The following is a 15,410-nucleotide window of genomic DNA, read 5'->3' as shown; positions in this document are numbered from 1 at the left end:
TTTTCAGTTTGTTATGATAGTGCCATTCTGTTATATATTTGGTTTTATTTGCGTTCGTGAAAGTTTGGAGCGTGAGCACACTACTTTTTATTAGAATGAAAATATTATAAAGTGTAGTCGGTTTGATGGTCTTAGAAGTGACCATTGACTGTACAATACAGTACAACGAATTTTGTTACACTTAGTTTGGATTAAAGCATCTCTTGAGGGCTAAAATATATAAATGTAATGTAACACATGGTTGACATGTGGTGAAGCATTCTTTACAGAGCGTGAAGGAGACCTACAACGTGCTATATAGTTGGGTGAAGAGGCCTCATTACGTCAATACAGAAGTTCTGTGGTGTCGTTTTCCATTACCATCTATTGGCAAGATGTGAAGATTTGGTGACAATTCTGCAAATCCTGACATTTTATGACATTGTACATCATCATCGGTGCTCGCCATGATCTACCCACTGCTGGATGAAGGCCTCCCTCAGCCATCTCCATTTCTCACGGTCCTGTGGTGCAAACTATCCATCCTCAGTATCGCTTGCACACGAGCTGACATCACTGTTCAATCCCCATGGTGGATGTCCTCTCAGGCGTATTCCTTCCCTTGGCTGATAGTACAATTAGGATAGAATTGGTGATAATATCAAAATAGAGTGTACACATAAAACCTGAAACCTGCATGAGGTGCATATATAAGAATAACCAGGGATTCTTGCATCGTCTAGTACGCTACTCTAGCCTAATGCCAGAATGTTGTAGTTTAGACTTGGTAGTGCTCAAAAACATTCGAACAGTACTGATGAATAAAAATGTTTCTATCATTTTCATATTTCACTGCAATTACATCAGATTTTCTGCAAATCAGTATCATCTCGTTAAACCCTTGAAATTAAATGCACAACTTCATGCGACGCGGTTTGGATCGGATCCCGGGTGCTGCTGGTTCGTGCAGTACATTAATAACGAGTGGTGTCGAGTCAGCGCTTGTGAAAACCGTAACAAAAATAAGAGCATGGAAAATAATTCGTCAGTGTTTCCTCCAGGAGGCATCCTTCAGCGAAAGTCCACGAGAGGATTTTATCCTCGAGTCCCTGAGTGTGAATCGCTCATTCATTAGCGGCCAGAGTCAAGAGTTTTTGGCTTTTAGTTTCTATAAAATATATATATCAAAAGGACGTTATTTTGTCCCCTGGTTTATGATTGAAATTCACATGAGAAACATTGTCCAATGAATGTCGGAGGGCGATTTACAATCGAAATCATATATATATTACTATATAAGGGATAGATTTGTTCCCTGAAAATGAATTCCTCATAAGAGACCTCGCAGCATAACGGTATGTTGTAATGCACACCGTTCTGGGTTGCATCACAACATTTGAAAATGACACAGCTTAAATCCTAAGTTAAAATCAGTGAAAGAAATACACAGTCAAAAAAACAATCTATTGGAATTTGCAGGTGGGATTTGACGAAAAACTAAAAAATGTTCAACTCTATTTTCAGTACGCTCTCTGTTATTTTGTTTTTGTTTGGTTTAGACACAGATTTACAGTAGTTTGTGCCATGTTGGTGTTGTGGCACGTGTGTGAAACTTCGCGTTTCGTGAAGTCTCTGCGTGTTTGGCCGCTTTTACTGAAGCGTACTGGAGCAACGGTTGCGCACTCATGACGACATTCCCTCCCATGTGCATTGCATTGTGGAGCAACGCAGAGGCCCTTCTCCTCATGAACAACCCAAGCATAACTCAAAGAGGGCTGACGGGTGCAGCAGTTGGGAGCGGGTGGGGTGGGTGGTAAAAAAACAGAACAACCTTTTTTGTATTAATGGTGAGTACAGAGTGAACACTGTACCTCTATGTGCTGGTGGCCTTCCAAAAATTGAAGCTGTACTTTCTTGGATTCCTTCCCAATTTTTATTTATACTCTTTATATATGTAAAAAAATAATCGAATACTCCCTGAATACGTGGAATACAAAAGTAGCATGCATTTTCTTTTTTTCCATCGTTCTTTATTTTCTGTGCTGATCTTCATGTGCGTAAGCGGTTAAAATAAATTAATATGTGTGGGCTGGCTGCACGCATTCCAACCCAGAAGCAACAGCACAACTGCATCCTGGTATTCCTAAAAATGGTAAAATGCCACTCGCTCTGCGTGCGCTGTCACGGGCGACCGGCTCTCAAAATCCCAGGACAAAAACGATACACGGTACCCTTTTGTCAGTTTTACTATTTCTTGAGGGTCTGCCCACTTGGTTTGGCACCTCTGAGGTAAAAAAACAAACCGAGACATATCATGGGAAGAATATTTCACGATAACGGATAATGGAATAAATATATGTAAATTAATTGCAGTGAGTGGTGTATTATATGGCGCAAATGACAAACACTGGGACTTTTAATGTCCTGGTAAGGCGGACAGATTTACCATGAAAGCTACCTTAAAAAGAGGAGGATCCTTGGAAAACCTGGACGGGTGGCAACCACTACTCCCCATGCTGTGTGAGTCGTGGAGATTTTGTGACCATGCTTCACCACATGCTAGTCGGTTGGTGAAGACGGGGACCATAAACATGGGGGCATTGTACATCTCCGATTGGCAAGATTGGCTACGTACAGTGCGAAATAAGTTCAACATACATACATAGAGGACACCAATACCATTCAGTCAGTGCCCTCTACTGCCCGTAACATAACTGAACCACGCAGCTGTCTATGACAACCTGGTGTGCATGGTGGTGTCTTACCAACCAGGCAGTATCCAGACACAGCACTGCTTAGCTTCTGAGTTCTTATGAGATCAAGTGCACTCCCAGTGATTTGGTATTAGACACAAGGACAAGCATCGTGTTTAACACTGTAATTGCGGCCGAGGACTCCTCTTTATAAAATTCACATGTTGGGAGATAACAAAAAAATGCGTGATTATTACAAGTCTGCACTTGCTCCAAATTACAGGCCACGGAAGCCCGTGTGTCGATGGTGGGCAGATGGTGGGCGGCCAGGCCTGAGTGTTGGGTTTAATACGTGGAGCATGGCCTCCTCGTCCGCCATGTGGTTGCAATTGAGTCACAAGCACAGGAAGTTGCTAGTATTGCCCTCTTAACCCAGAACTCCCCTTTACCCTGCTTTGCCTGCCTTTCCTCCTCCACCCCAGCCCATTTGTTTGTGCCTCCTACTCCTCCACTCTGTGGGCCTTCCAAATCCTGTCCCATCCACCCCACCATGGGTTTTAAATGTTTTATTTGACACTGGCACCACCCACTGGACCGCCTCGTTCCCTGGCTGAAGTCGTCCATCTCCTGTGGGAGCCGCCCTCCCTGGTCGTTTGACCCCTGCAGTCCTGTATCCCTTGTAAAATCCTGTGTCTCGTGACCATCGGGTCTTCCCTCGGGCAGACGGAGTCAGGCTGGGTGGCCGCCCGTGGCGCGGAGAGGGCCTTTAAAACGTTTGTTGTTCATTTGGAGCTCAATTGTCAGGCTTGTTCCAGCACCGTACTCTGTCACAAAATACATTGCAGTGCCATTACTGACTATGGCTTTGTAGGCTGCATACCGTATAAATGTATGTATGCACAAACAGCACTGGTGGGTTTAACTAAACAATGTTGAATATTCAGATATCGCCAGCATGTTTCTAAAAATCTGCCAATTCACAGATCTCAACCCATGCAGTTTAGAGCTTAAAAATTACGAGGGGGAGCCACTGTATGAAATGGTGGGCTATGTTAAACGCTGTCTGCCGCTGTAAATGATTCCTGCTGTGGCTTAGACCAGGGTCGTGGTCGGAAGCCTTGTAACGCTAATTGTCTTGATGCTCCCGATAGCTGCTCGCAGCCTCCAGATGTCGGCTGGGTCCAGGAGCCAGGCCTATCCTTCACTTCCCACGCCGTTATTTTATCCAGACGCAACGGCCCACGTCTCGAAATCAACCCTCTGCAGCCGGGGTTAGTGGATTATGAAGAGCTCAGAGATACCCACATGATGGCCGAAGAGGTAGTCTGTGGAAAGCAGATTGTTTTTAGAGATTGTGTGCAAGTTTCTGCGTGTTTTCTCCCTCGTGTGTCGGGGATTTCTCCGTGCGCTATGGTTTCCTTCCATGTGGTGGAGCACTCTGCAGCGAAATTCATTTTTGTACTGTGCCTTTCTATGCTTCCCATTTCAGCAACCAGCACTTATCACTATGAGTCCTCCTTTACCAGTGGCAAAATATAGTAGTAGGTTTTTACCCTTTCAACTGGTACAAAACTGACACCTTTATACAAGGCATCATGTTTGCAATAACCACAACACAAGCAGTCAAAATGCAAACAAAATAAACAACTGTGATGATGATAATGATGTGCACTGTCCTTGAAGTTGATTGGTCCACACCCGAGACAGCTTTTTTTAGAGCCTAGTCTCTATTGGTGTTGAACCAGATGACGCCAAAAGGCGTACAACTCAAAGACAGCGCACCATCAGAGTATTGAGAGCTCGGGGTAAAAACCTACTACAGCACTTACCAGTATGGTGGGGTATGGTGAGACAAGCCTCATGACTCATATTGTTTGGGGAGGCCCTCATCTAGCAGTGGTTGACAAACGGGCTCTACACGAACTGTCCACGTTCTCTCGATGGGATTGCCCAAACTTCCCTAGCAGGGAAATGCTAAAACGGATTCCTCATACGTAATTGAGGCATAAATGTAGCTTTATTACACCAGCCAACAGCCCTCCGTTGCATGCGGTGATATGTGCAGTCGGGTGTTTAAATGATTTGTCTGATTTTTTTTTTGAACTACAGCACCCGTGAACTGGTTTCTTGATTTATAAGGGTCAGCGTAGTTTTCATTCACAAATTACAGAGCTGTCGTGTGTGTGTGTGGTTACACACGCCCAAGGATTGATTGAGACTAATCTAAGCTCTACCTCTGTGAACCGTGTCGGACGGACCGCCGATGCGCACTATAAATAACGACTTGTTGTGCGATCACAGTTGGGGAGACTCCTTCGCACAGCTCTGTGTCATGCGGATATGGAGGCTGGACGTGACCTGCGTACATCCCTGGGCAGAGCTGGGGTGGAGCGGCCACGGTTAAAGGAGTTACCTTTTCAGTTGTGCTGTCGTCGTTACTGTCGTTGTAGCTTCCCACTGCTGGGAAAACGTCTCCCCAATTTCTCTCCATTCCTTTGTTGCTCCTGTCCAGCCGTAGCCTCCAAACGCTTTGATATCATCTTGCCATCTCTTCCTCTGCTTCTTTGCCTTCCCATTTCTCGTCAGCATAACGTGTCCTGCCCACTTCTACTCGACTTATTTTGATTTAACAACAGCCTCGATAACCGCCATTCTTTTCCTTAGTTCTTCATAACTTTAACTCTCCGCGACTTACTCCGAACCTATACTCCTTCCCATAGATCTTTGGCAAACCAGCTGCGACCAGGGTGCACAACTGAACGTGTTCATTTATCCAGCATGTGTCTATTTAATACGCATGCACTTACATCTCAAACTGAGATTTATACTTTTTCCAAAAGATACGTCTTCGTTAAAAATATATATTGAGGGGAGAATTGAAATGTTAAAGGGTTGTCCTTTTAACGTTAGAGTCAACACAAAAAATACATTGTTGAATATTTTGCACCGTAAGCCGCCCAGCCAATATTCGGGGGCCCGCGGATTTTGAAACAGTTTTTTCGTTGACATGAGAGTGAATCATTGTCGAGTTTGCTTTTGCGCAGATGTTCACATCTAAAGTTGGCGCGTGGCTGCAGATATGCGTCTGTCATCGCAGGACAGCGAGATGTATTTGTTCAGGTGAAAAAAAAGGTTAACAAAACATTGGGATGCTTTAGCTTGGAAACATTCCTCCCATAAAAGGAGAAGGGGGGAAAAAAGAGATTTTTTTTTGGTGTTCCAAGACCTGCACCAGGGGAATAGTCCCTTTTTTTGGTTCATATAACAAGCACAGCGATGTTGGAGAGCAAGATATAATGACCCCTCTGTTTCAGCTGCCCAGATGTGCAGGGTAAAAAGAGGAGACGCGTTTGTGACCGGGCGTGTGGTTTTCGCTGGTGGGCACGGGTGCTGTGGCACGCGTGCGTGTCCGGGCGGGCACGAACGAGGGCGCTCGCCGCTCGCAACAACTGGGCGCGGTGGCCCACGTGAATGCGCACGCACGACACGTACGCGGGGAGTTACTCGCGGAGCACAGGGTAGTGGTGGTGGTGGTGCCGCGAGGCTGTTTCAACCCGTGTGCGCGTCTTTCACAGCTTCTACGTGAAAATAAATGGAAACTTAATAACAACAACAACAACCCTGCTATAAATACAAGTCACAATGTATAGGGCTTTAATTGGAGAGTGCCAACATGCCAATGGAATTGGGAGTGCCGTTCTGGGACGGGTAACAGGCAAACCTTGTTTTTAATGGACAGAGAGGGCTTTTGTGTGTGCATGTGTGTGTCTGTGTAGGTCCACTCACAATCGGCGAGTTACATAGGAAGGATAGGAGGACATAAAGAACAGTCAACAGCCATCGTGCATCCCCCCCACCACTTTCCCACGTCTCATCTCGCAAGCCGCTTACATTTTCCCCCCGATGCTGGGAAGCTATAGGGGGATGCTTTTCCCCTTCTACCCCCCCCATCCACCCTCGCTCGCCCCCTCCCATCTCAGCCATTCCTTCTGATCTCCACGCCAGGCGGACTGCGCACGCCAGCGCACACGCGAACACAACCGACGTCACGAACATTACGCACGCGCGCACGAAAACATTGCGCATATAAAAAAACATTTCAGTATATTTAAAGCAGCACCAAGTAGCGGGGGTGAACCCGAGGTTGAGCAATGACCTCTCTGCTCGGAGGTCATCGCTTTCATCTAATTTCTTCCCCTCCCCTGAGAACTAGTTTTGGCCAAATTAAAAAAAATGTCATTAAAATTGCGCTTTCACAAAATATCGTGTGCCCCTTGAATCGTGTTTGAAATTTGCCTGGCATATGTCTGTGGCTATGTTACCTAACCGTTTTATATAATATTAATGACATTGTACATTTAGATATAGTCACCATTGGAACCTCCTTTGCCAGTAGCAAAATATGATAATTGTTTTTTTACCCTTTTATCTGGCAACAAAACTGACACATTTTTTTTACAAGGAGTCATGTTTGCATTGACCACAATACCTGCGGTCGAAATGCAAACAAAAACACAACTCTGATAATGTATGCACTGTCCTTGAAATTGATGGTCCACACCCGAGACAGCTTTTCTTAGAGCCTAGTCTCACATGGTGTTGGACCAGATGGCGCCAGATAAAAGGGTAAAAAAACAATTATCATATTAGATATAGTCATCAACGCTTTTATCCACGTGTACCAGAATCCATTAATTAAATACAGAATAGCTTTAATCTGATTTCTTCCCCTGAGAGGTGACGCGTGTGGTGAGGTGACTCGGCTGAGTTGGATTCCTAGCCACGGTGAACGTGGCAGACATCGGTGACATCTAAATATGTTTTGCTCCTCCCTCACCCCCACCTTCACCAACCGGCACGGAGAAGTATGATCAAATATCCTTCATGGTCGAAAGATATCGTGGTTGGCAGTGAATTAACAAAGGGCCGTAAATTTAACTATCGAGAGAAACTTTATCAGCAAAAAAACAATTCCACACTGTTCACTTTCGGCTATGTTTTGGGCTCAAACGTAATACAACAAGAAAAAAAAATATGCAAATGTGGAGGCGGGAGTTGAAACAAGGACTGCCCAATTAATAAGGGGAGCAAAACCGAACGGACCGTTTGACAACCGGCACTTGAGAGCAATTCTAGATTTGAAGCTTTCGTGACTGCAAGGATTCATACTCATAGTTTTTTCGGTAAAGTCACGTAGGTAAAAAAAAAAATGAAATTATTTTTATTAATTTTAATTTCATTTTTTTTACCTACGTGACTTTTTCCGAAAAAGCAAAGAGTATGAATACTTGAGAGCAATTTTGCGGAAAAGTTGACAGCCAGCTCCGATTGCAGCACCCAGGAATTCCGCCGCCGCGTTGGATGTTGGGCGCTTTGCCGGAACTTGCCCTCGATGTGATTCCGGCACGACGCGCCGCTCCTCTCCGCTGCCAAGGAGGGCCTCGTGCGGCCGACGCGCCTTTAAAAGGAGCGCACGCGCGCGCGCCTCTAAACCCACGCGCACGCCACTCGCTCGCTGGGTTAATCTCTTCCACATTGCGCTGGACCTCCCCCCACCCACCCACCCCCACCTTCTCTCTCTCTCCCTGCCATGGAGGGCCCACTCTTCCTCCCAGAAAAAAGCTTATTTGTTCATCACCAAGGCCGCGCCCGATGAAAAAGCTCCCGTCGGCCAAAAACGCTGAGCGCGCTTCCCTTTGCGTTCCGTAATTCCTTTGTATTTCTGCTGACTGCGAAGGAAACGGAGCCGGCAACGAGATACTCGAGGATAATTACGTGTTTGTTTTCGTTTAACAAATTGTTCGTTTGATTGCAACCGTCTTGGTAGAACACTGTGGTTCGCACGTTAGGGGAACAGCATACACAGGGCTTTGAACGTGAGATAATGCGACAAGTCTTGCCAGTCCTCGTTAGGTTTGTTGACAAGGTCCCATTTCTGATTCCATTATGTCAGCGACACTCATAAATAAACACGGCATAGCCACTCAAACGGGGTGAACATTAGATACTAAGAAAATATCTTCCACTAACATGTGTTAGGCATATAAAAAAGTCTATTTGTACAATTACACAATTATAACAATAAATAAAGAAGTGTTTCACATGCGGTTTGTTTTAAATCTCCATCGTTTTCTGCTGATTTTGTGATGGGTTAAGTGGCCTGATGTTAGGGATGTCTTGAAAAGTAAATGGTGCGTGTCAGTGTCAGTGGAATTATCTACAGTACACATGGCCATGCATATGTACCTACATATAAAATCTAACACAAGTAAATGTACGTATGGTGAACTTCTTTCGCACCGTACATAGGCATCCGTGCTCTATTTGGAGGTGCGGGGGGAAGGACAACAAACTAAACACGTAAAATCAGTTCTAAAGAAGTGAGTTAAAAGTGCATAGGTCCTGTGGCTTCCTAATATGGAGCACGGTCTAAATCTTGACTTAAAGCTTTCGTGACTGTAGGAATTCATATTCTTGGGTCTTTCGGTAAAGTCACGTAGATAGGTTAAAAGAAAATAAGAAAAAATAGCAAATACGTTTTTTTCTTATTTTCTTTTAACTTATCTACGTGACTTTACCGAAAGACCCAAGAATAAGAGCAGGGACTGTTTCAACACCAAATAAGTCAAATGACGTTTTAAGTTTATCGGGGCCTCCTGCACCAGTGTTGACCAGATGTATTCCAGTGTGGTCCAATAAACTATGCGCGTTGCCTTGTGCTACACGCAAGAGCCTAACATATGTTGTTGTAACTTATTTTGGCTACAGTATATTCATTACAGTATTTATCTGCAAACAAATTACCTAAATTATTTACTTCCATGTAAATTATACACGTGGGTATAGAGCAGGGGGCCGCAGTTGTCTGTCGGCGCATTGCTCAAAGTAACTTGGCCCACCTGAGTTCTATTCTCGGTCATGGATATAACGGCAGTGGCAAGTGATAGCTAAACCAGTCCTGGGCATCGCAACACCAATCCACATTGACTAGTATGGTGAGGTATGGTCAAGCCACCCCCATGACCGACACGGTGTGGCGAAGCCTTCATCCAGCAGTGGAGTGATAATGGGCTCTACATTACATTGGATTAAATGTTACAAACATCATACTGAGCATGCATGCATAGGCACCTACTCACTTTTGCTACCTGTATACATCACGTCTGCCGCTCCTTTTCCTCCCATATGTAACAGATCCCGGTTTTCCTGCGTTGACGGGTCTTCCCGTAAACAGGCAGTGCCTCCGCTTTCCTCTGCCCTTTCCAAAGGAAAATCAAGAGCTAAACATCTCCCCACCATGTGGGGCTTAGCGGCTACACAAGGCCTGGACATCAGGGGAGGTGAGCGCGCAGAGATGTCTCTGGAATTTTGAATGATCCCACTGAATTAACTTGGGATGCTGAATTGGTGTAATAGTGAACTAGGCTTGCAATCCAGAGATTGCTGCTTCGAATTCCCAGCACGGGAGGTGAAACAATGGGGCAACGTTTTTAAATTCCCCCCCCCCGACCTCTGTCCATCTGACAAGTCGCGTGTGGTGGGGTAAAGTGTGGGTACTCCCATCTCTTCCAGGATATCTGGTCAGTGTGGAAGAGTAGGCCAAATATCCTCCAAGGGATTCTCTATAGCTCCCTTTCGGTGGAAGCTCTTCTGCCTGCAGTGTCACGAGCCAGCAGTTGTAGGGCTGCGCTTTTGCCTCCATCGATTGACTTTACAAACCTCTCAGCCTTGTATTGTGCCCAGGCTGGTGGGAAGTTTTCTTGAATGGCAGTGCAGAAAATAATAACTTTACAGAGGAAATCGTCATTAGCATCATCGGCGTTGTTACTTTTAAAGGGTTTTTACTTTAAGTTTTTAAATGTATACTACACATTTCCAATTAATACTCCAATGACATATATCCTAATTTGGGTTTGTTGGTTTAATCATGAGAAAAGCATTAAATATACATAAGTATGTAAAAAGAAATTGTCAAATCTACAGCAAAAATATTCAGTCCACTTAGCCAATGACTCAACTCTAAATATATGCTTTTCAAATGTTGTGTTCCAGAGTTCTTACGTCAGGAATAACATGTCTAATGGAGAAACAAAGTTTTAAAGAAAAATCATCGTAACGAAAATAAAATTCGGCCCTTTGGCGTTCTACTGCTGGATAAAGGGCTCCCCATGCTGTCAGTCATTGTGGTTGTTTGACCATACTCCACCCCACTGTTCAATGTGGGTTGGGCCCCAGGAACGATCCAGGTATCGTTCACCTCTCGCGTTACCGGGTCGCGTTACCGGGCTTCATAGCGAAACGTCTTGTGAGAGAGCCCCGTTGTACCGCCTTCCTGGGGTGCGAAGCGTTTTCGCTCAAGCGTCCCGAGCGGAGCTGCTCCTGTCCCAGGGTATCGGCCTCCGTTCGCCGCCTCTCCGATAAGGCCCTCAACTTCCTTCCTCGGTGTAGGGGGTTCCCGTGGCCGCCGTGTCTGTGAGTTCTCACCACCGCCGCTCGGACCCTGGGCCCCGGGCCCCGAGTCTGTGCCACACGTCAGGGCGGGATGGACGTCTGTCGGCTTGCAACGGTTCACGCCCGAGATGCGGTGTTAACTTTTCTTCGCGAAATTATTGTCGAAGGTAATTCTTAATGGCGTATTTAAAAAAAAAATGGATAGACATACTCAAGAGTGACGATGCATGGCTGACGATGAAATTAACTCCATTAATAATGCTGCTAGAGGCTGCAGTGCAATGAAGAAGATCAACATTGGTAATTGGTTATACATGAATATAAACAGTTTAATTCCCTCATTCTGACCTGATAATATTGGGGGTGGGGCGGGGTGGGATTGTACGCACCACACACCAACATTTAACAATTACTAGTGGACTAAATATTTAAATATTTGATTTATTCAATGAATTCCACAGACTAAAGACCTGACTGAAAATCCCACAGGTGAAATTCGAAAGACTTAAGACTATGGCTGCAGAAAAAAAAATGCTGACTAAATGAACACGTGCCGGGAATCCACCAGGGCTCAGTGCGAATCTACGGAAACCCGCCATGCACGTGTCACCCCGCTCCCTGGCACACGACGCGATCTGCAACGCCACGTCGTGTTCCAAGTGTGCGCGCGTCTCTAAGATGTCCGTGTGTAGGAAAACAAAGGCAAATTGTGGGTGTAGAATTGTAAACAGCTCTCGAAGCGGGTTCAGGCGGGTTCATGTGTATATGGGCAGGGAGAGGGTGAATATGGCGAGCAAAATAGGACAACAAAAATGAACGGTATGCGTTTGGCAGCAGTGCGAAAGCACAAACAAATAACGCATCGGCACATTCGTCATCAGCACTGCCTTGCAACAGGAAAATATGCGGCCGGCTGATGTTTCGGGCTGGGGCCCTTGTTCAGACTCGAGATCTTCTGACCATTCTTCACTGCAGCCAGGCCACCCTGCGTGGTGTACGCTCATGGCTTAACTCGTAGGTTACTTTTTATTGATATTCTTAGGTTTTTTCGGTAAAGTCACGTAGGTAAAAAATTATAATTAAAATTAATAAAAGTAAAAGAAAAATCTAATAAAAATCACGACGTTTCGGAGGCAACACAAGCTTCTGAAAAAAACCTAAGAATATGAATCCTTGCAGTCACGAAAGCTTCAAATCTAGAATTACATTTATTGACACAATTATATAGAATGTCTCGTCAGGTGTTCCCCTCCATACCTCACTCCCCGCCCCACCCCCCGACATTTCTAACCTTGGCCGAGTTGCTAACCGACACGATCATTGCGCCCAGTTTGTAATTGCAGTGCACAAGTATGTTGTTGTCGTCGTTGGATCATAATCTAACGGCTCGCTACAGCCCGGCCTCTTCGTGCAACGCAGCGTGACCGTTAGGTCTTTGTGACGCATTGTCGGCCGCCGTTGCCAGTGTTCTCGCTTAATAACATCATTAGGCCGGTATGAAAACAGCGCGCGTTAAAAAGCCATTTGGTTCCCATTACCTAGCCGCTGTATTCACCGTAATAGAGGCACCCGTGGAATTGTAGCCAAGCGTTCGGGATTTGAAATGTTGTATTAACATCTTTGTGCATATGCGTGCCAGGTGTCGTGTCTCTATGTGTGTCACGTGTATTTATGTATGTATCTTCATATATATTGTCCTTCCCCGTACCTCCGATTAGCACAGTTGGCTGTGTACGGTGCGAAAGAACTTCAACTTATATACATAACGTACATGCATTCAACATACATGTAGCCAAGTGGCGAGTGGTGATGCAGTGGTTAGTGTGTTGCGCTATGGATCCAGCGACCTGAGTACGATTCCTGGCCTTAGCTAACATCACTGGCAAGTGGTGCTAGAACCAATCGAGTGCATTTAAAAAATAATATGTATTTGCACTCGGGAGATAAAGGTGGCCGGGCATGGTCATAGCCAACCACCTCCGCATGCACCGCGCTGGCTTTAATTGGTACTCATTAATACGTTGACATTTTTTCGCATCGTTCGTTGCCAACCGTGCTAACCGGATGGTGTGGGGGAAGGACACCAAGCTAAACACAAAAAGCAGTTCTAAAGAAATTAGTTTTCAATCTAGATTATTTAAAAGTGCATAGCTTCAGTGGCTTCCTCATATCGGAAGGAAGAGCGTTCCAGACAGCCGCAGAAGCGTATCTGAAGGTGTGCGATGCGGTGACCGCTGTTCTGTACAGCTTCTCGAGGTGTAGTGTATTCCTGCAAAGTGAATCAAGGCTGTATTTTAATTTTCGTCGATGAGAATATCAGGTGTTGTCGGCTTGGTCTGTAAGGTAGCCAGGTGATCCCAATCCAGCAGTGGATTGAGTTCATCTGTGTGGAGCTCTGGGAAGTTGCCTTTTCATATGCGTGGGTTTCACCGGGTACTCTGGTTTCCTCCCACATGCCATAAAGAGCTTATTCAGGGAAATGGCCAAATAATTCCAATGCAGGACCCTCTTCAAAATAGCCTTAGTGAGGCTTTTCTGGGTATATAAAGCACGTAAAAAAGAAACAATTGAAATGCATTTACATAAAAAAGTGTCGTGGACACAGACTTTTCAGAATGTGTCATTGGGGTTTATTATTATCATTTCATTTTTTTCTTGTCCTGCCGTGCAAAATAATCAAGAAAAATGAAAAATAACTGAAAAATAACTTGTTCTTTTAGGATCGCCCCTATTTGCTGGACGGATTTTTAAAAAACCAAACTGAGCCCCAGCACTGCCCCGGGCATATATCATAAAATTCTGTGACGGTGGCTTGTGGGAAATGCCCGGGGCTGACCACCTCCCAGGGCACATGCAGTGTTTTGCTTTGGTCTTCACCGATATGAGAATGTATGTATGTTGAACTTCTTTCCCAGCGTACATTGCCAACCGTGTTAATCGGAGAAGCACTCTATTTGGGCTGCACAGCATCATGGGAAAACCCAGAATATCCGTGAGTCGGCAGAGGGCGCGTGTGTGCATGAAGCAGCCTCTTCCCGAGGGTTCCCCCTCTGCAAAGTCTGAAAGCGTGACCTTTACAACATTTGTGGCGGTGAAGCAATGTGGCATTGAAAGGGTGCACCATTTAGGAATCATATACAACAACAAAAAATATCCACAAATTCCACACAATTTTCTAGAGAGCACCTTATTCGGGATCATCACTGCAGTTTGGCCAATTTTACCTTGCCCCCTACAAATCACGCCTGGGATCTGTACAGGAAACAGCCTTCCTCCCCCATGCTGTGGAGACCTCCATAAAAAAGATAAATTAGCACAGCCTGAGATTTGGATAACATTGTTACTCCGTTGTAAAGGGATGCTCATTAAGTGGGGCTGTAGGGGGGCCCCACGTTATTGGGGAGCCGGTAACGGCGCCACACTTGGGGGCCACTGTGAGAGAGCGGTATGGGCCAATGCAGTGGTGGTTTGATGCCACGGTGCTGTGAGGGCCCTCTGTTGGCGCCTGGCCGAGCGGTATGGGCCAATGCAGTGGTGGTTTGATGCCACGGTGCTGTGAGGGCCCTCTGTTGGCGCCTGGCCGAGCGGTATGGGCCAATGCAGTGGTGGTTTGATGCCACGGTGCTGTGAGGGCCCTCTGTTGGCGCCTGGCCCTGCTGAGTTGGGCTCCACCCCGCATGCCGCAGTCTTCGTATTAATTTTATAGGTGGGGGGGGGGCTGCAGAATGGCAGCATTGTAACGTGTGTTCCATGGTTGGTTCAGCGCAATTTACTATTGACTTTCTAAGCAGGATTTTTCGCATTTCAGCCGGGCAACTTAATGTTGCTCCCCGCTAGAAAAATGAAGCAGGATCCTTTTAAAATATGTTATAATAATTTTTTTTTGTATTTTTTATGACGCTTGTAAAATTCATAAACAAAGGGCTCCTTCAAAAAAAAAGGCCCCCGGGTAGCGCCGGGCATTAATTGCAAGAATCCCCGAGCACCATGGGTAATGTGTATCACCTGCGCACCGCTATGCGCTTAATGGGCGAGCCGCTACCTGAGTTTGCTCGGTGCGCGTGTTTTATTACGGCGCGGTATTTAGGCGCGCGATATAAATATAAATCAAGCGCCCGGCATTTTTCCACCTCGCCTCAGAGGCCCCCGTTCAAAACTTTTCGGGCCCGTTTTTATTTATTTTCCCCTCGCCCTCCTTGGCGTGGCACAAACGATGCTTTATTGAGCGCCCTAACAAAAAACAGCATTTAGCTGCGGCGGCGCGCGACCGTGCTGGGCGCCCGTACG

This window comes from Lampetra fluviatilis, chromosome 15 (assembly GCF_964198595.1).
Source record: "Lampetra fluviatilis chromosome 15, kcLamFluv1.1, whole genome shotgun sequence".
Classification (NCBI taxonomy): Eukaryota; Metazoa; Chordata; class Hyperoartia; order Petromyzontiformes; family Petromyzontidae; genus Lampetra; species Lampetra fluviatilis.
The sequence above is the reverse complement of the archived record's forward strand: the minus strand, read 5'-3'. Positions refer to the sequence as shown.